This window comes from Canis aureus, chromosome 2, assembly GCF_053574225.1.
Source record: "Canis aureus isolate CA01 chromosome 2, VMU_Caureus_v.1.0, whole genome shotgun sequence".
Lineage (NCBI taxonomy): Eukaryota > Metazoa > Chordata > Mammalia > Carnivora > Canidae > Canis > Canis aureus.
Window position 1 is genome coordinate 12,648,807 of NC_135612.1, and position 22,865 is coordinate 12,671,671.

Consider the following 22,865-nt stretch of genomic DNA (forward strand, 5'->3'; position numbering starts at 1 on the left):
TGACGGGATGAGCACTGGGTGTTATTCTGTATGTTGGTAAATTGAACACCAATAAAAAATTATTTTATTTAAAAAAAAGATTATATAAGCCTGATCAAATGATTCCAGGAATATTCCCTTGTTTCATTCTCCAGAAGGGTTTGTATAAGATTAGAATTATCCCTGAATGATTGGTAAAACTCTCCTTGAAAATAACCTGGTGTTGGGACGCCTGGGTGGCTCAGCTGTTGAGCGTCTGCCTTTGGCTCAGGGCGTGATCCTGATCCCACGATTGAGTCCCACACACCTGGCTCCCTGCAAGGAGCCTGCTTTCTCCCTCTGTCTCTACCTTGGTCTTGTCTACCTTGTCTACCTTGTCTACCTTGGTCTCTAGTGAATAAATAAAATCTTTAAGAATATAATCTGGTGTAAAAAAAAAATCTGATGGTAACTTTCTCTTGGTACATTTACTGATGAAATTTCTTGAATGATTATAACATGACTTAGTCTGTTTGATATGCAGTATTTTGCTAGACAATGCCCATTTTATAAAAATGTTCCACAAATTATTTTCCCTTTTTTCTTTTTCATTGAAGATATATAATTTAATACTTACTCATAACTTTTAAAAATATACTGTTTTTATACTAATGCATGTTAAATTAAAAGCATCTTGACATCCATTCCTAAAACCTAAGTATACTACTCTACATTTCTTACATGCCTAATAGCTTTACTACAACTAATAATTTTACATATTCCATTTTTGGTACTAATTGTTACACTGTAAAATACAGGTAGCTTAGTGCATAAATTATATGTATAGCTCAGTGAACCTTTCAGAATTGACACCTGTACATAACCAGTACCTACACAAAGATTAAGAATATACCAGGGCCCCCCAAGGGAGCCCGCACTTGCTCTTTCCTATCACTAAACTCCCAAATAGAAACCACGACCATACTGACTTTTCACATCATATATTACTTTGTCTGTTTTTGAACTTTATAAAATATGTATTCTTCACACTATACACATTCATTTTTATCTAGCTTTTTATTCAGCATTATGTAAGATTTAACTATGTTGTTATAGATATGAATAATTTTAATTATATAAATATGGAAGAGATATAGAATTTACCACTTAAGAGTTTGTCCTTTTATTTCCATTATCTGCAGAGCCTCCTTAAAGATTTGAACTGTCATAAATCTCTTCCCTCAAAGTCACCATCAGGAAAGACAGACTTCTAACACCAGAAATAACTCCAGATAAGAAATCACCTAAGTAAACATTGTGACAAAACTATTATATCCTCCACCTATTCTCTAAAAGGCCTATTTATCTTTCTTAAAAGCCTTTTGTTTTCCCATAAGCATTCTTTCTCCCCCTCCACTTCCACTATTAAGATAAAAAAAATAGATTGGGGGCTTATATTAAGATTTTATTTATTCATGAGCGACAGAGAGAGAGGGAGGCAGAGACACAGGCAGAGGGAGAAGCAGGCTCCACGCAAGGAGCCTGATATGGAACTCGATCCCGGATCCCAGGATCATGACCTGAGCCAAAGCAGATGCTCAGCCACTAGGCCACCCAGGTGCCCTGCCCCCAATCTATTTTTTAGTCACATTTTCCTGTGAATTCTCTGTTACATTTGTAAGTAACTGTTTTTTCTCTTGCTAACCTGTCTTTTGACAGTTTAATTCACAGACCCCCAAATACTGAACCTAAAGGGGTAGAAGAAAAATTTTCCTTCCTGAAAATGCCATAGCACAATTTATTCATCCATTGTATTTAAATGAATAAAAATGCTCTGAATGTGTCTTCTCATGCTTCTATTTATGCATTTTTGTTGACTATATTCTATAAATATAATTTCTGGATCAGAGAATGAATATATATATATATATATGTTCAGGGTCAGTAAATACAGCCATACACTGTTCATAGTAATCATACTAATAATGTATACCACCAGCAAATCAGTGTAAAAATTCCATTTCATAACCTCCCCATTATCAATCTTTTTAAATTTTAATTATTCTGATAAATATATGCTGACATCTCACCATAGGTTTAACTTACATATATTCCTGTTGATATAAAACACTTTTTATACTCTCATTGGATATTTGGGCACCTTTTTTGGGGGGGCGGGTAGTGGGGAATCAAGACTCTTGCCCATTTTATTATTGGTTTGTCTATCCTTTTTTAAACTTACATTGTTTCATAGGACCCTTTTTTATATTCTGCATAGAAACAATTTTTTTGTTATTTATCTCATTTCTCTTCTATACTGTCTTGCCATTTCAACTTCTGATAAACAGAAGTTACTACTCCGTATGTTTAATGTGTCCTTTTCCCACATGATTAGTAGTATATGCACAGATATGTTTGCTATCTTTTTAATTAACATTTTATTTGTCAGAGGAATTTTTCAATTATCCATCCTATTGTCAGAGACATATGCCATTTGTTTCCTTTTCTAAGAATGTAAAACCAATGTTTCTGGATATGAAGTATCAACATAGGGTCATAGGTGACCTGCTTTCCCTTTTCTTACATGCCATTGCTAAAAACTTATGATTAGAATTTTTTTTAATTATTAGGTAGGCTTAATGCCCAGCATGGAGCCCAGGGCAAGTCTTGAACTCATGACCATGAGATTGAGATCCTGAGCTGAGATTAAAAGTCAGAGACTTAACTGAGTCACACAGGCATTTCCAGACTTTGTTTTTAATATATGTCATGTAAATAAGTTCTAGTCATGGTTCTATCATAACTAGAGAGAAGGTCCCTGGATCAGATTCTTCTGTGTCTCCTAAGATCCTCCTGCATCAGCTTGTGTCTAAGATCCCTGGCCACATGTTTTACTCTAGGCATTGCCAAGGCAATAAACTCTTCAAGAGCTCTGCACAGTTACCAACCTCACAGGAGAACAAAGTTGCTAGTTTCTCTACCACAGGACTCTGGTTTCCTGCCAGAGGGTTTCTCTATTGCTGGTCAAGTATGCAGCCTGGCAATACAAGAGGATTGACACCACTTGGACAAAATTTTGACCATTTAGATGTAAAAGCCAGGGGAAAATTTCATCTCTTCTGCCCCTGAGCAGACTATTTTGAGAAACATTTGTTCATATGTTCTCTCAGAATATGGTCCTGCAAAATCAAGCCATCAGTTTAACTTGGTACCAAGAGATGGCTATTTGAGTGACACATTCCCTCCTTCTCTGCTCTTCTCTCACATTGGGCTTCCTGGAGATTGTACTCCCCAGTAAATTAGTACCACATAAACATTTTCCCCAGGCCCTGGGCTTTCTGGGAAAGTTGGAGAAACAATCACTCTACAAATCAGGTTCTTATGTTACACAATCATTTTAATACATCTCAGTTTCCTTTTCCTTCTAAAGTTCAATAATTATTGCTTTTAGAGAAAGAAAAAAACAACTTGTAATTCTCCTGATTGTGATATACCTGTCTAGCACTGAAAAACCACAGAAACAGAAAACCATGGAAAAGAAAACATCACCTTTAGGGGTTAGGGGTAATAACTGCATGATGAAGTTGTGCAAATTGGCAATGTTGTGACCAATTAATCTCTATACTTCTCAAATGCAATCCCTCTGATGTCCACTATTTTGATACGGCAACAAGAATAAAAAAATTATTTTGATGTATGAGGACCAGTTATAACCAACTCAATTTTTCATTACTAGATTTTTTTCTTTTTAAAGAAGCATCTCCAGTGGCATCTGGTTGGCTCAGTTGGTAGAGCAAGTGGTGCCTAAAAGGGTTTTAAGTTCAAGCCCCAAGTTGGGTATAGAGATTACTTAAAAAAAAAAAAAATGGGGCTTCTTGGCAGCACAGTCCATTAAGCATCCCACTCTTCCTTCTGGCTCAGGTCATGATCCATGATTGCAGGGTCATGAGAACAAGCCCTGCATAAGCTCCAGGCTGAGTATGGAGTCAGCTTGAGATTCCTTTCCCCTCTCCCAGCCCCTTTTGCTGTGTTTGCTCACTCTCACTGTTCACACTTTTTCTCTCTCAAATAAATAGATTATTTTTTTTTTAAGAAAGCATCTGCAGCATTTTAAGACTGTCCCTTCTGTTTCCTGTATCTTTTTTTAACCTCAAATTTCTGCTCTCTGCCAGCTTTAATTTAGAAAAACAACCAAACACACAATATTGTAATTTCTTTCTTCAGGTAGATGTAATTTTAACTGGTTACCCTCTTTTCATAGAAATGAATATTTGCATTAGTAATTTAACCAGCATTCTCTACAATCCTGAGACAGCCACCTTGATTATCACTTGGGGGTACTTAATGTTCTCATACAATTGTGCACACTCATTAGATCAACTCTTTGGTGTTGGGGCTTGAGTATACTCATTTGGCAACATCCACAAGTAATTTTGATGATGTTAAGAAACCAATACCCCCAAATATGGCGCACTGGTAAACTGAGTATTATAAACAGAGTAATTTGAGAAAATGGCAGGCTCAGGAAGGACTCTGACCTTTCATTAGATTAGGGTTGTGAAAGATGTCCTCCCTAGACCCAAAGGCAAGGGATTTCCTTATCTCCAAGACAAAGGGACAGAAAGAAGAATGTGAATGAACACATCTTGCTAAATTTCTCCCAGTTTACTATACTTACCTCATACTCTTTGCCTTATATTTCTCTACAATGACCCATTGCTTATCAAATCTAGCATTGAAATACTCGGATTTAGCCACTGCTTCATTTATTTACAAAGGCTCCCATGTAATGTAAAACTTAAATTTGCATGTGCTCCTCTTAATCTGTCTTTGTCAACTTAATTTTCAGACCCAGCCAGGGACCCTAGTAAGATAAAGGAAAACTTTTTTTTTAACCCTTTATTTTTTTTATTTTTTAATAATAAATTTATTTTTTATTGGTGTTCAATTTACCAACATACAGAATAACACCCGGTGCTCATCCCATCAAGTGCCCCCCTCAGTGCCCGTCACCCATTCACTCCCACCCCCCACCCTCCTCCCCTTCTACCACCCCTAGTTCGTTTCCCAGAGTTAGGAGTCTCTCATGTTCTGTCTCCCTTTCTGATATTTCCCACTTATTTTTTCTCCTTTCCCCTTTATTCCCTTTCACTATTATTTATATTCCCCAAATGAATGAGAACATACAATGTTTGTCCTTCTCCGATTGACTTACTTGACTCAGCATAATACCCTCCAGTTCCATCCATGTTGAAGCAAATGGTGGGTATTTGTCATTTCTGATGGCTGAGGAATATTCCATTGTATACATAAACCACATCTTCTTTATCCATTTATAGCAGCAATGTCCACAATAGCCACACTGTGGAAGGAGCCTCGGTGTCCATCGAAAGGTGAACTTTTTTTTTAAACACCTCTCTTATAGTTTTACAAATTAAAGTTTGAGACGTACTGAAATCTTCCATCCGGCACACAGTTTCTTATAATCTTCCAGCAGGATTTAAAAAAAGAAAAAAGAAAAGATTTCTCTTATCAGAGAAACATCTTCCTAATTTGCTACTTTGGACATAGCATGAAAAGGTACTTGCCTGACTGGCAACAGTTACAAGGGAACCTCAAAAGGCTTGGAACCCTGCATCAAAAGAAACTAAGTACAGGGCATTTTTGGATTCACTTCAGAGGTTTTTTTGTTTTTTGTTTTTTGTTTTTCTAAAGCAAAAGAAAAATCACATTGTGTTATATTGTGAAGTAGATGCACTGGCCTGGAAGAATTAGTATTTTCAGAGAAAACAGGTCTTCTGTTAGTCATATTAATTTATAAACTGGTTCCTTAAGATTTTTCTTACAAAATAAACCTTTACTGTCCTGTCACATGTTTTCTATTTAAAATTTAATTAAATCACAAAGATTTCTAATCATATAAAGAAAGAGAAGCACATACACACGAAATATAAAATGATAGAAGAAAATTTCAAAGGTCATTTTTTTCCCTGATTAAAATTCATAATAAAATTACAACAGCTATGTTTTTCATCAAGGAAGTATTTAAGCAGCTAATTTTTATATAAATCTATTCCATGCTAGTTCAATAAATTAGGAAAAAGAGCATGATCTTGTTAAGATGCAATTCAGAGGGAACAGTGGGTGGATAACTACTATCATGTGAAAGCAATGAATGAATGTACTGAATAAATAAACCCTATAAATTACTCAGAGCTCACCAACAGAATTTTCATGATCTTTTTTTCCTAATTAGGTGAGATCTAAAAGTTCTTTTTAACATGCTATGCAAATTTCCTTTTGCACATGTCAGTGGCAGTTGAGTTCCATAGCAAGTTGAAAATAAAAGCCAAGAATCACACACCCATCAGGAAACTGTGACAAGGTCCTGTCATTATGCCAGGACTCCATGTTCTCAGAAGCTTGTTAGTGGCTCCTTCAGAAACACTGCACAAAGGATCACAGGTTCCTATCAAGCATTCAGACAAATATGATGGCAGATTTGTTTTTTCCTCCTGACTTTATCATACTGTTCCCCCCCCCCCGCCTCCCCCAAAAAAACTATTTAATTCAGTTTTCATGAGTTATAAAATACTTGATTCTGCCATAAAATAGTATTGCAAACTTCAAGTTCCTGCTCCTTCCACTTTGGTTTTTATTTGCCATCAGCATTAAGGGCAAAAGGAGCCCTGTCTCTCTCATTTCTCAGCTGGAAGGCTTGTCCTGAGAACTTGACCTAACAAAGGTAGTTCCCTAATTTGATCTTTTATATGTAACATCAAGGCTTTATTAAGTTGAGCCTAACTGGATAAAATTACAACTGAGGAAAGGAAGCAGTGCTCATTGTGAAAGGAAGTATCTCTAGAGATCTTCTGGGTTTCACCCTTCTTCAAAGCTCAATTCTTTAATGACTACTTACCACTCTCAACTTGGAAGAGCTGGTCCTGCTCTTATTAAATGACAGCTGATGGTAGGATATTGGCATGACACTAGAGAAGGAAACCGATGTACTATCATTTCTTGAACAGTTTTGTTTAGAATTTTCTGAATGCTTATTTATAAGACGTGGATGAGAGGAAAAAAGTGTTAAAGAGGGAATTTTCTCACTTTGGGAAGATAAACTGAGGAAATTAATTGCTGATAGTCATAGGAATTTTTTATTAAGTGATCTTGATATCACGGACAAAAGTCATTCTTGGGCCAACTATGAGAAATGGAAAAATAATTAGAAATTTTTTAGCAAAGAGTGAAAATCTGACAGCCTTAGCAATATGTTGTTGCTAAGTAATCATACTAATTTGAAGCTTCTTTTATATCAAGCTGCCTATAAAGGCAGATTTTGCTTTATCTTGTTTCCTTTATCAGCTTAAAAAAGATTAGCAGAGCTAATAGGTGTAGTAGCTAAAACCCCATGATGTCATTTAAAGCGAGTATGAATTCCATAAAATCATGATGCTTTATAAGAGGCCCATGGAAAGGAATAGCAACCTCAAATAGCAATAAAATTAAATAAGATTTTGGTTATGCTAAAAATGTTTTACGTGATATATCCTACCAGATGCTTGATTTCAGTAATGTTTAAAGAAATCCATCTATATATAATAGGTCTTAGTCTTCTAAATATTGCTAATTTAATTTCCCTTTTCTCTTATAGAAAAATAAACCTAATGTATACATAAACTGAAATGGAAAAAATATTTTTATAACAAAATACAATTGCTTATATGCTATGGTTGTCTTTTATTCCAACATTGCTGTCTAAAGCTATATTGGAAATTCCTGTTCTGTAGAGTTCAAGGGCCCTCCTACACTTTCCTATTAAAAATCATTCATTCATTCACAAACAATTGACTCAGCCTCTATTTATATGCCAGAACAGTGCTAGCCATTGAAGGTAACAGTGTGAGTAAGGCAGACACAACCCCTGACTTCAGGGAGTTTACAGTTACTGGGGAATGTGGGTATCATTTAAATAAACACATTATTAGGACAATTCTCCCAGATGGTGTGACTCTGGTCCATGACTGCCACACAGTCAACACTAAAATCTCTACTTAGAAGTCTCTTTGGAGCCACACAACTAACAAGTACCCTTCCAAGTCAAAGAGCTAGAACATGAAAACCTAACTATGAGTGTGTATGGTGCTTACGAATTCCCACGTTATGACCATTTTTTCATAAATGTTGTCAGACTAGACAGATTATTCAGTTCATCAAAGTCTTATTCAGCTTAAGGCCTCTAAGAAAAGTGTAGAAGCACAGTAAATTTTTTCCTCCTATGAGAAATATATGGGGAGGGAGTTGTTGAAACTATTCTGAAGATACTTGTACATATCATTTCTCTTCCAGAGAAGGAGATCAATAGGTTCAAGTGACAGCAGTGAGGCATCTCAGGACATGGCAAATTTGAGATTTAAAAAAAGGGACAAGAATTGCAATTCTTGGGATGCCTGGGTGGCTCAGTGGTTGAGTGTCTGCCTTCGGCTCAGGGCATGATCCCAGACCCAGGGATTGAGTCCCATATCAGGCTCCCTTCAAGGAGCCTACTTCTCCCTCTGGTCTCTGCCTCTCTCTCGGGCTCTCTCATGAATAAATAAATAAAAGCTTTAAAAAAAAGAATTGCAATTCTCTCTTCATATCCCAGTTTGCGCTACCTACAGAAAAAGAAGAAAACAGGACATTGAGAAATCAGCTTTATCTGATGAGTAACAGTAGGATTTGAGGAATAAAAAAACCATATATATCCAAAAGAATTGAAATTGATACCTCCAAAAGATACTTGTACTCACATATTCAATGCAGCATTAATTACAATAGCCAAGGTATGGCAATAACCTAAGTATTCCTCAACAAATGAATGGATATATAAAATGTGGTATATACATACAATGGAAGATTATTCATCTCCAGAAAGAAATCCTGAGTTTGTGAGAATACAGATGAGCCTAAAGGACATCATGCTAAGTGAAATAAGTCATTCTAAAGGACATCATGCTAAGTGAAATAAGTCAGTCATGGAAGGACAAATACTGCAGTATTCCTTTTATATGAGGTATCTAAAAGAGTCAAACTTTGGGGTGCCTGGGTGTCTCAGGCAGTAAAACAGTCAACTCTTGATTTCAGCTGAGGTCATGATCTCAAGATTAGGCTCTATGAGATTAGGCTCTATGGTCAGTGGGGAGTTGGAGCCTGCTTGAGATTCCCTCCCTCCCCCTTCCACTCCTCTCCCTGCTTGTATGCTCTAATAAATCTTTGAAAAATAAAAATAAAAGAGTCAAACATTAGAAATGTAGACTAGAATGGTGGTCACCAGGGTCTTGGGAGGGGTCAATGGAGAGTTGCTGTAATATGCACCTATGCACTCTGGGCATATAGTTTTAGTTATGCAAGATGAATAGGTTCTAGGTATTTGTTATGCAATATTGTGCCTACAGTTAACAATACTGAATTACACACTTAATTTCTTGGAAGGGTAGATATCATGTTAAATGTTTTTACCACAATAAAAAATTAAGTTAAATGGAACGAATGGATCAAAGAATGAAGAAAGTAAAACCTACTTTGAAAAAAGAACTAACCATAATCTATAGTCTCACCTCACTTCTTCTACTTTCTATACTAGAAATGAGAGCTAAAGTTGAAGGTAGAGCAGTCGACAGCTAAATCTGAATTTCTTTTCCTTTTCTTTGTCAAAGCTACTTTTTTATTCCCATTGAAAAACTTCTCATTCTATTATAAAAGTTTTCAACCTTATATCTAGTAGTCAAGCCAAATAACTACACAAAATGCCTGTATTTCAGGATCTCACTTGAGTATTTAACTCGTCCTGGTAGGTCTAACTAAGCCAAGTGAGAGTGGCTAGTCCAGGATATACCATAATCGCACCAGGTATTCTAAATATCCTTCCTGGATCAAGGTACATGACCAAATAGTATCCAGATAGTTACATCTTACAAAGGTAGTTTGAAAACTCTTTCTTTTGGGATCCCTGGGTGGTTCAGTGGTTTAGTGCCTGCCTTCAGCCCAGGGTGTGATCCTGGAGTCCTGGGATCCAGTCCCTCATTGGGCTCCCTGCATGGAGCCTGCTTCTCTCTCTGTGTCTCTCGCACGAAAGAATAAAATCTTAAAAAAAAAAATCTTTCTTTCAATTATGGTTTAATGTTAGGTCTTCATTTACTTAAATATTGTTCTCTGAAGTAACGATCCAAACAAAGAATATTTTGCAATTTCTACAAAATCATTGTTGGAAAACACCGTCCATTGTACTGATTGGTGTTTTTTTTAGTACAAGGTCATATAGAAAGATACACTGAGTAATTGACTATTCCCAAGAGAAGTACTGGTCATGCTGCTCTTGGCTTTCCCTGAAGTCTCAGATGTGGCATTAAAACTGATCCAAGCACAATGTCCACCCTCTAGAACCAACCTTCTCTAGGCCTCAACAGTTAAAAGATGAGAGAATACAACAAGACAGAGTTTGGCTTATGCTCAGAGCCTAATTCTCTCTGCATTTCTGTTCTCCTTGAACAACATATCAACCATTCTTTGAGATGTTCAGAAACACCCAGGGCAGAGATCTTTGTTCAAGGTTCATCCAGTATTGCTAAAACACACAAAAGTGTTTAGTAAACAAGTAATTGTACCCATTGGGAGTATCCATTAAAGTACTCAGGACTTATTCCTTCAGAATAAAGAGTGAATGGATAACAACCACCCTTCACTTATAGCCTTCTTTGTATGCTTGTCCTCCTGATCTCTGCCAGGGCAGAGTAGACAGCTTCAAAGGGTGAATAAGAGTGCTGAAATGGGAGAACTATAGGTATTTGTCCACAGACCGGTTTATTTTCCTGTTTTTGAAAGAGATTCTCTTAAAATTGACAAAAAAAAGTTTTCCTCAACATATACAGAGAAGAAGGAGCAGGTGGATATGAGGAGGAGAAAAGCAGCCACAGGACAGACCAAAGAAAGAAAGGAAGAAATCTGCAGTTAAATTGAAGAGATATTATAATTTAAAAGCTCTAAATAAATTATAGAACAATGTACAGTAGCCACTGTAATTATAAAACTAGAGTGCAATTTTTAAAGTTAAATGCAAGAAAAAGATCTACCTGAGTAACACAAGGGCACTGTTAGAAAATAGAGGTGTCAGAATGACAAGATACTTGGAAGGTTTTAATCCTCTTAAAATACAATCTTCATTTTTATATGTCTTCATTTTTATGCAATTCAGACTCATTTAATATATCTTAATTTTTATGCAATTCAGACTCATTTACATATACTCTGTATCACTGATTTGCTTAATATCAATTTAGAATCAGATTTTGAGGGACAGAAAACCCAAAATGTCCATGTGGTAAACACTATGGGAAATTTCTGTCTCATCAAAATTTCGAAGTCCAGGGCTAGTTAAGTAGGTCCAAAAATCATAGGGAACTCCAGAACTTCAGAATTCTTGTGGTCCAGAATAATCAATCTAATTTAGTCCCTATATCCATATTCCACTCTAACAGAAAAAAGGACAGAGAGAAGAGTGCCCTATCACATTAAGGACACGTTCTGTGAGATTCTTACTTCCCATTTGCCAGACTTCAGTCAAAGGGACCCACCAAGTTCTAAGAGAGTTTAGCCATCTATCTTCAGAGTGGCTATCTGGCCAGCTAACACTGAAGGTGGGATAGCTCTATTTCATGGAGAGAAGGCCCGAACAGAGAAGGCCTAGTCTTTGCCACAAAGGAATTGTTTTTACCTGCAGAAAGCAGTGTAATTACATCAAAGCAAAGACTATCTACAAGGGTAATGATCTCAGATCTGAGAGGAGACATTCTAGGATCTTAGTAACTTAGGGACAGTTGGGAAGAGGAGAGGAAGCTGAAAATGAGCAGATGTCTGCTGCCCAGGTCTCACTAGGAGGGCTTAAGGGTCTTTAATCATCTGAGAAGCTGCCCCAAAAAGGAGAACTGATAGGGTCTGCAGCAGAACTGATGAGTGTGGCCAAATCATGCCTCATTCAGATCATTACCATGAGGAGGTCCAAGTTAGCAGCTGTAGTAACCAGTAGAACAAAAACGGTAGAGACACTTGGAAGCCAAAATCATAGTAGAAATCCACTCAAAGAACTATGCTTAACAGAACCCTAGAAGAGTGGGGGTGATGACTAGATGGGGAACAAGAGAAAAATTTAACCCAGGGGAACTAAGCACACTACAGAAAATGATGGTCAAATGCACAGAAGTCATAAATACCAGGGGAAAAAGGTCATTTGGAGTCCATCTACCATCCTACCATCAACTTTGATTTCTTCTTTCCCATTGTTAAATGGTCTAATTCCACAAGATACCATTTGATGTCACTTTCACCACCTTTATGAAGCCTTAGGTCTTTTATAAGATTTGCTATTTTACCGAGCAATCCATTTGCCCTACATTCACATCACATTGACAGCAAGAATCAATGGCTGGGTGCTAGCTAGTGCTAGATATTAGCTCGTGTTCTATGGAGAGAAATGGTTAAGTTTTCAAGTGCTTGGTTTATTAAGTATTATTTCTGTGAAGGGACATCAATATTATGGCTGCAGCAATGCCGAGAATAATTGGGTAATTCAGACATGCATAGAGTATCACATTAAACAAAGACCAAGGCAGAGTCTCCTGCCTATAGCTAACCCAGGAGGTAGGAAGCATCCATGTTTGGTTAGCATTGAAGGAGACTCTCACTGCCTTAGATAATCATTCACCCTGCAGCTTAAAACAATAGCCATTGATTGCCTCACAGTTTCCTTAGGCGAGAAGTCTGAGCCAAAGGAGTCTCTACTGGGTTCTCGGCTTAGGGTCTCACAAGGCCAAACTCAAGATTTGGACAGCCTGGGCTTTTATATGGAAGCTGTGGAGTAGAAGCAGCTTCCAGATTCATTTAGGTTGTTGGGAGAATTCTATTCCATGCAATTTTAGGACACAGGCCCAGGCTTCCTTGTTAGAATGTCAGCTGACACTTGTTCTTAACTTCTGAAGTCTGCCTCATTTTTCAATTTGTGGCCCCCTCCATCTTCAAAGCCAGCCAAGAGCATGTGGTGTTCCTCTCCTGCTTTGGATCTCTCTGCCTTCTTCTAATGGACATGTAATTTGAAACATTTTAAAGGATATTGGATCCAGATGGATAATCTAGGATTATTTTAAGGTCATCTGATTCATAATCTCTATTGTATTTTCAAAGCCCCCTTTGACATGTAAGCATAGGAATAACACTATGGGGTGAGAAAACCACAGGAACCAAAATTCTGTTCGATACAGAGACCTGGGGTTTTGGATGAAGACCTCAGAAATATATCAGCTGTGGCTTAGACATGGATTCCAAAACCCAGTGAATAATATTGAAAAATGAGTCCCTTCAAACTGCAACACTAGAAGAATAGGAGAAACATGGAAGGTGATCAATGACCCCACGTAAGATTAGAAAAGCTGAACGACATAAAAAAAAATTCTATCACATTTTTGCTCATTTACTATCAACTAAATTAGGTTCTAGAACAGAAAACTGAACAATTTTTGACTTCCATTAACTTGATAGTGAAGTAATAACAAATTAAATACAAATTCAGGGACACACGGGTGGCTCAGCAGTTGAACGTCTACCTTTGGCTCAGGGTATGATCCAGGTATCTGGAGATCAAGTCCCTCATTGGCCTCCCTGCAAGAAGCCTGATTCTCCCTCTGCCTAATATTCTGTCCCTGTCTCATGAATAAATAAAATCTTAAAAGATACAAATTCATACTTCTTACATAGGATTTTAGATTCAAAATATTTTGTCATCTGCTTGGTTTTTCATTTCATTCTTTTTTCACTATTGCTCAGTGCTTTACTTAAGTTTTACAATAACTATTTTAGTGATGCATATTATAAGTATATTCTTCAAAGTTCACTTAATTTAGTAAAAAAAATTGTTTCCCATTTTCCTCAAATAAATTAATGCTGAAATGAAATTCCTGCTGATACTTTTCCCATATTTTGTATGTATTCTTCAACAAGGGTATTCCCAGTGAGACTAATGGATAAAGTGTCTGGGTGTTTTTATTCTTGACACCTACTCTGAGAACCCTAGTTTCACCATGTCCTTAGCACTGCAGAGTATATTTTATTAGTTATTTGTTCCGGATTTGAGGTAAAATCTGCATTTTGATTTTTGTTAGTGAAATCACATACTTTCCCACTGATGTATTCACTAGATGTCTGAAATACCTGATCAGGCCCTTTGTATATTTATTAATGAGATCTGTTATCACAGCCTCAGCACCAGCACCAACTCGTCAGTGAAGAATCCCTGCTACTAGACTAACTGGCCAACCTCTCCTCCACTCTCTTTGGTTACATTGTTTTACTTCTTTCATTCCACTTATCTCTGTATGACATTAACTTGGTCATTTAACGATTTTTTATCACTGTACCCTTCCCATAACCACAATTACACCTCCATGAGAAGACCTTATCAATCCTAAGTCCTAGATAGGTAATAGTGCCTGGCATATTATATTCAATAACTATTTTTATCAAGTAAATAAAATTCATCATCTACGTAACTTTTGAGAAAAATTTACTTGTTATTACCAACATTAATTTAATGATGTTCTTTCATTTATGCTGTACAGATCTCTCCAGAAGAATATTCTTAAGCTTTTATTTCCTTGAATTCTTTCTGAAAATACTACTCAAATATATCAATGTGGGAACTTTATAAAAAGGTAACATACTGCTATAATCTCAAGGTTTGGGTCTTCGTGAATGCGATTAGTGCTCTATATAAAGGCAATCCCATTGAGTCACCTTACATGAACCAGGAAGCAGGTCTTCACCAGACACTGAATAATATGGTATTTAGATCTTGCACTTTCCAGCCTCCAGAATCGTGAGAAATAAATTTCTATTCTTTATAAAACCATGCAGGCTGTGGTATTTTGTTTTAGTGGGTGAAATGGACTAAAACCAGTGAAGATGGGGGGAGGATATTTTCAGGGAGTCAAAGCATTTATAAATGAGATTTTGAGGGTGTGAATGATTTATGACAACTACTGGCTCATTTTTTAGCTAGATGATAAGCACTTTTGGGGATGCCTGGGTGGCTCAGTGGTTGAGCATCTGCCTTTGGCTCGGGATCACACCCCAAGCCAATTGCAGTTTCTATTTACTTTCAACCTCAAATATATGAAGGATATAAAAACCATACAGTACATAAGGATAAGTAATGGTTTTCTTATAGACTACAGAAGATCTAGAGCTACCTCCCCTCCATCACCTAAGTCATGTATGCAATGAGGTCTATGGTGACATTGATATAGAACAAATCCTGAAATAATAACAAAATAATTTTTTGCATAGTGTAATTTCAGTGAATCTTATTTTTTAACCCACAGGTTCAACAACTTTTTTATCTATATATTTTTTTATTGAAGTTCGATTTGCCAACGTATAGTATAACACCCAGCGCTCACAAGTACGTATTTGGTACTGAAAGAAAATAGTGTTTGATATTTTGAGCGCATGTTTAGCTCTGATGGTGCCAGTAGATTTCAGACCCCCAAGGGCAAAAAACTTCTTTTATGCAAGAGGCCTAGGCTGCTGATTCATTCATTTGTTCCTAGCTAAAATATCAAAGGGCAAGCAACCGAGGAAGATCTTTAATTGTGTGTGTGTGTGTGTGTGTGTGTGTCTGTTAGCATCATTGCACAGATGGAGAGAGAAGGTGGGAAATAGCAAGACTGTCTCTGGTGTTCAAATACTGTTGTTCTTTCTCTTACTTAGGGAAGCATCAATGTTGAGAAGCAAACACAGTGACCCTTCACAAGTAGCTGGTATGAACACAAAGAAAAAAGATTCCAAAATGCAATTTTTGGCACTTGATGCCAAAAAAAATTTAGGTAAAGTCAAATTTATAACCTCACTTAGTAATTCCCTTAAAAAGAAATAGCATGATGATTATGAACCCTAAGGTAGAACTGATGGTAGCAATTTTGAATGCTTCAACTGTTTTTTTTATGATTCCACTTGTAGGAATATTGATTGTACCTGAAATCAAGCTGAAGAACCAGCTTCTAAATGGAAAATGTTTTCAATATAATTCAGTAAGTCTTAGAGGTCCAGGCAAGTAACTTGTTTAATAGTCTCTTTGCTGAGATATCTAGTAGAGTTTTGTTTAAATGGAAACTTTACTGAAAAAAATAAAGCCTACCACATAAATTTCTAAATAAGAATTCAAAATATTGCTCAAAATGAATCCTTTTATTTTGTATCACAGGTACTCCTTTTGCTTCTTTGGAAGCAGCTTTACTCTTGTAGATCATTCAGTATAGGCAAGAGCTAGCAAGAAGAGCAATACCGGTGTCTAAGTCAGCTGAGTGGGGCTCCTCAAGGCTGGTTAAATTTATTTTTAGCTCTGATCCCCAATATCAATAGATCCACCTTCAGCTTGCTCCTGCTGTCAATGCTTTCCCCCCCTCCAACTATTTATGTTAGTGAGAACATGGTAACTAGTTTTAAAGACTAGAGTATGAAATGTTGTTTTCTATCAAGTCATTAAAAAATAACAACCGAGTAATGTAGACCAATTGACAAAAATTTGAAGAGAGATCACAAAACCTGAAACAAATACCTGCATATTTTGTTTCGATTTTGTCAGAGCCAGAAAGAGAAATAAAGAGAATGCTGCTGTTCTAAGAAGTCATTGGCTTGCCTCTAATCCCCAAGATTTAGTTAAAATAAACTCATACCATCAGTCAACAACCAGACAACCCTACATGCCATTTTGAGTCTGATCTCTTAGTTGATGCATTTATCATTGTCTGCCTACGATTACAAAGTTTCCTAATTGGTCTAGCTGCCTCCTACCTCCCATTTCCCAACTCCATACACTATATTGATCAAAAGATCTATTTAAAATACTTATTGCTCACTTACTCTAAAACCTGAAATGACTTTTCACTACCAAAACAAACAGTAGCCCTTTACATACAGTAACATGTTTTGCATTATCCTCCCTCCCCTAACTTCTCTAGCTTCATTTCCTCCACTGCTTCATTGTCCTTAGTATTTCATAAATTCCCAATTCACTGCAGATCAAAAATGCATGTTTGATCATTTTTCACGCCTCTTAACATTGCTGGCCATACCCACCCAATACTTGGCCCTAATTCTTCCTAGAAGACTACTTTTGGTTCCTTATATAGATGTTTTAGAACCCATAACCCTGTCACAATTTCTCTGATACACTTTTTAGCAAATCCTGGAAAATTTAAGCAACTCTCAGAAAATTCAAAGAAAATATTTATGACCTTTATAACCTATAAATTCACTATATGTGCTACACACTAGGTCACACATAGCATTTACATGTTAAACATAAAAGTCATATTACAATGTAGAAAAACTTCTAATATTAGGCTATCAGAGTTAATTATAGCCTCCATTAAGATGACTGAAATAAAGCTAGTTTTTATAGTGTTTACTCTAACTTATTCAATTCATTTTAATATAAAGACGCTTGCTTAAATCCTAACACATATACAATGATAAAACCATCATTTATATCAGAGTAACAGAATACCACATTCCTAAGATCTTCAAGATCATCTCCTATAATCTCTTTTTTCCACTGAGGTCCAAAAGTGATGCCAGGGACACCTGGGTGGCTCAGCAGTTGAGTGTCTGCCTATAGCTCAGGGCATGATCCTGGTCCCAGGATGGAATCCCACACTGGGCTCCCCGCTGGGAGCCTGATTCTTCCTATACCTAGGTCTCTGCTTCTCATTCTCTTTCTGAGTCTCATGAATAATTTAAAAAAAAATATATATTTTATTTATTTATTCATGATAGACATAGAGAGAGAGAGAGAGAGGCAGAGACACAGGCAGAGGGAGAAGCAGGCTCCATGCCGGGAGCCTGATGCGGGACTCGACCCCGGGACTCCAGGATCACGCCCTGGGCCAAAGGCAGGTGTCAAACCGCTGAGCCACCCAGGGATCCCCTCATGAATAAATCTTAAGAAAAAAAAAAAAAGTGATGCCAAATAGCCAAGATAGAATGGTTAATAAAAGACAAAGCCACAATGGATTTCTTTTTTTCCAAATCCTATTAGGTCTCACTCACATGGAGTCTGGGATATACATAAGCATATAACCCTGTTCCAAATGCCATCTTAGGCCATATTACCTAGCTCTTTATTCCTAAACTTATCTTAAAATCCTCCACGTTCAGTAAAAAAAAGTCTAGCTTACAACTCTGTCTTAAGTGAATGCAATAGTACTTACTACAAGTGTTTCAAGCACATTTAAGAATGCATAAGGATTTTCTGTTATATTCCCTATGTTTATTTTTGATGAATGACTATCTTCACAGGATTCTGGAAACTTCATTGTCATCTAAAACTCATACATACATAGAGCTAGAATCATACATAAGAGTTGAGAAATGAATGCACTGGGTTTTTCTGTTTCTAGCAGTGGGCATGTGGGGTGTGGGGTATGTGGGTTTGTGTGTATGTTAAAGTCAATCTTTGAATTAGAAATATTTACAATTCAAAGTTTTTAAGGTGTAGAATGGGCTACTACTTCTAACTTCCAGTCTACTCAGTTCCCATTCTCACATGCAACTCCAGATTCAGGTTTCAACTACGAATACTCTTCCAGAGAGCTTACATATTTATGCATGCATACACATAAATACACATTTTCATCATCATAGTGTTTATATACTACAGTGCCATTGTTCACTTTGCTATTTTTACATAATATATTTTGGTGGTCTTTCCGTAATAGTACTTAAAGAGTCATTTTATTCCTTTATTGTTTTTAGATTTTTATTTATTTATTCACAAGAGACACACAGAAGCAGAAACACAGAGGGAGAAGCAGACTCCCTGTGGGGACCCCAATGTGGGACTTGATCCCAAGACCCCAGGGTCATGCCCTGAGCTGCAGGCAGTGTCCCCCAGAACTTATTTAAAACAGTCTATAACTTATAGACAATTAGATTTTTGCAATCTTTCATTATCCCAAGAAATAAACTTTAACTTCATGCCATGTATAGATGATAGGTCTATAAAATTTCAGACATCGAATTACTAAGCTAAAGGTTATAAGCACTAGTCATTTTGGTAACGCCAAATATCCCTCTGTGAGAGTTGCACAATCTTATATTATACTGTCAGTGATAATGCTTGGTTCTTCACATGCCCTCAACACATTTTGTTATCAAAAAGCTTCCACGATTTTGCCTATTTTATACATGAACATATTTAGTCTTCTTAGATGACCTTTATTAGGAATAAAATTGAATAATTTTTTTTAGATTTTTAAGAATTTTTTTCCTATGAACTATCATTGCATACCCTTTGCCAATTTTGCTGTTGGGTGGTGGTTTTCCTATTTTTATTAGAATTGTTGATGTTAAGGAAATTAATACTCTTTCTGCTGGTATGACTTGCAAATTGTTTCTGTTATGTGTATTTTGAATTTGCAGTTTCTGCCAGATAAAATTTTTATTTATGATAGAAAATTTAGAAAACAAAGAAAATACTGATAAATTCTATTTTTAGAGAATCTTTTCCTATATCAAATATACTTACTCCATAGTTTCTTCTGGCATTTTTATGAGGTCATACTTTAATATAAATATTTGATCCATTTGTAACTTATTCTGATAGAAGATATGGAACCAATTTTTCTTCCCAGGTGGCCACTGATTCATCCATCTCAGTCGGACTATTTTTCCACATTGACATGACTGTTCTTGCAGGAGATATAAGAATGTCAATAGGTATTATTTCCAATATTTGCCATCTGTGGACTAATGTTACTTACAAGAATTTGTCTTTTCCAGTAGTCTCATGCTAGGAAATAAACTGAGAGACTATTAAGTAGAAATGCAGGAAAAAATGCTGTTTATGTGGGTGCACTGTCCATTAGATCTCAACAGCCATATGCAGGTCTACATCCAGTGTTGGGAGCACTATTTTACTTTATAGCTATAGAAACAAGGAAATCAACCAAGTAAACCATAAACATCCCACAACTAACTTAGTTTTGTGTTAGTATCATCACTTCAATTTAGCTTTCTTCTCAAACGCTATGCTCTAAATATTTACATAAACACTTAAAACAGGGCAAACTATTCAGTTATCATGTGACTGTTTAGAACTTCTAACTGCCAAAACCACCATAATAATAGTGAATTATAAAATTATTATCTTGAAGCAGTAAGGCTTTTAGAAAGCATAGGATTTATATTATGCTGAAACAAAAACCAACAACAGCAGCAGCAACAACAAAAATCAATGTTTGTAAGCAACTATAATTAAGATAATTGTTCAAATGTAAATGGATTAACAATGAGGGGATCCCTGGGTGGCTCAGTGGTTTGGCGCCTGCCTTTGGCCCAGGGTGTGATCCTGGAGACCTGGGATCAAGTCCCGTGTCGGGCTCCCAGCATGGAGCCTGCTTCTCCCTCTGCCTGTGTCTCTGCCTCTCTTTCTCTATCATGAATAAATAAAGTAAAATAAATTTAAAAACAAATGAAAAGTGCTTGATTAGAAGACATTTTCATTCCCTGCAATAAATGAGGATATAAATACAATGATTAAGCTATGCAGGTTAGCTGTTTTGATAGCAAATGAGGGAAAACTAAAAGCTTCCTGTTTTTAGAATCTTTCAATATGGAATTCACAAACCCAAAATCATGGAGCTGGAAGGGCTTTTGTAGATTTCTTTTACCCATTTGAATCATGTCAAGATTCAGGCAGCATGATCTGGCAATGAAGGATAGAAATGTGCAATTAGCCCAGAGTAGTCTATCATCATAACGAATAAAAATGGAAAAGAACGGATATTTTAGAAGTTAAGTTACTGCTAAAGTAAACGATGTTTAAGAAAATGTGTACATCATATTATTCATGGGCTCTTGGTATGCCACCGTTTCAAATCATGAAGTATTTATTCTTCTAACTAAAGAGAAAGGATAATAAAGCAGAATTTCTGTAACTGATTTCCTACCACAGATATCACTTTAGAAGTTGATTTCTAGCATAAACACAAATTTAAGTCTTCCTCAAACAGCAATTTGTAAGTCAAGACAAGTACACTTCCTCTTCTGATGGCTACTTTATGTTCATAGAATCAGAGGAGCTAGAAAGATGATTTGTGTTGCAGCATTTCAGATTAAACAAGTGAATTGGTACCTTTATGCTCCTGATTCTCTGATGGACTCCAATGCATCTTGAATCTGCACAACATTGATTTTTAAGACAGCAAAAATATTTTTACAAGGATCATCTGAAACTCGCACTTTAAGGTTTACATACAAGAAAAGAACATCTGCAGGAGGTGGAGAAAAACACTTGTTCTCTGGAGCATAAGTCTGTGACTGACAGCAGAGCACAACTGAAACACAAAATATTTAGCTTTTTCATGAGGCTTTGAGAAAGCGCAGATATAAATGAGTTTGCACGTCTGTGTGTAGAAGCAGTGAAGCACAGCTTTATCTTGTTTGGTATTCTTCCTTTAAGAAAAGATTAGTCAGCTGGGAAATATCAGATACTGTTTTCTAAATAATATGCTATCAATATTTTGTTTGATATTTGAATATCTTCATTTGGCAGCCCTAAGTAAAATGTCTGGCACATAATAAGCACTCAAGGTTTCAAAATTCAAGGAAATATTGAAATATGTTACTGTAAGATTTAGTTCTGTGGATTTTATTTATTTTCTCTCATTTTAAATATGGTCCTCATATGTGCCAGGTTTTTTTTAAAGGAAGTCTCAATGGCTCAAATAGGGTATGATCAGATACTTCTAATCACTGAAGAGAAGAATTAAAATTCTCTAGAGACCCCTTATAAATCTGGTCCTTTTTTAGCAGATCACAAAAGAAATCAAGATGCTAAAATTCTTAGTATTGTGAAGGCTACACATAACAGCAATCATACAACAACATGACTAAATAAAGATACATATAGAAAAATACATCAGGTGTAATTTATCTACCTGTCACTGAATTTGCCTTTTGGATGGAGACCATAAAAGAAAAAGGCAGTCAGAGGCAAGGCAGTCCGGCAAAACAGGGGACTCAGCCACACTGATTTTCAGATGAAGCAACAGACCTAGTGTTAGAATAAGTCAGCATCCTATTGGCAAAAAACCCTGCTTCTTTGACAGAAACAAAGCACAGGAGTAAAGACAAATGACAAAGCAGTAATCATTAAGGAAAGGAGACCAACTAGACAGCCCCTCCTTCTGCACTTATGCCAGTTGGCATGGACAGTGTTTTCCTAATATATGTGTATATATGTGACCTACACAAGGGAAATCTGAAAAGCTGTGACCAAGAGATGATATACTAAATGGAGGCAGCAAGAAGAATTGTTCAGTGAAGGTCTATGAGCACATCTAAAAGCCAAGTGATATGAAAGTGTCTTGGGCCTCTTCAGTATCACTAGGTAACTGTTCTGGGAAGCAGATGGAATTTACAGTCTGTAACCACTTTCCATTGTGCTTGGAAAGCACAAGTTGCATAACCATGTGTGTTCCTCACCTCAAAGATAAAATATACACAGTTAAGAGAAAATGCAACAGCTAAAATATCCTTTGATCAGAGCCTCATTGTTGGGAAGTTGTAACAACTTGCTTTCTAGGTTTCCATGAGATAAGAACACCCTGCCACTTAGGCTTCAACAGAGGCAAGAAGATAATGATTTCATGTCACATGAAACCAGACTCATTGAGCTTCCCGTTGAGTTCACCAATTCAGAAGTTCTTTAAAGTGGTTCTAAACACAGTACCACCAAAAGCAGTTGCCTTGGCTTTGCACTGGGTTATACGAAGCCCTTTTGTCAATCCATAAAATCAAATGAACCGTGCAAGAACTTTTCA

The 22,865-nt window shown here is 36.5% G+C and overlaps 1 protein-coding gene and 1 long non-coding RNA gene across 2 annotated transcripts in view; both read right to left on the reverse strand.

Annotated features, from left to right (window-relative positions):
- The window catches only part of LOC144292809 (uncharacterized), a 481,267-nt gene that overhangs the window by 271,781 nt on the left and 186,621 nt on the right, over positions 1–22,865 (reverse strand). The window lies entirely within an intron of this gene.
- Positions 4,637–8,580, reverse strand: LOC144290139 (uncharacterized). The gene is made up of 2 exons (XR_013357964.1): positions 5,174–8,580; positions 4,637–4,822 (listed from the first exon to the last, which is right to left on the reverse strand). It is a non-coding gene; the product is annotated as an uncharacterized LOC144290139 (long non-coding RNA).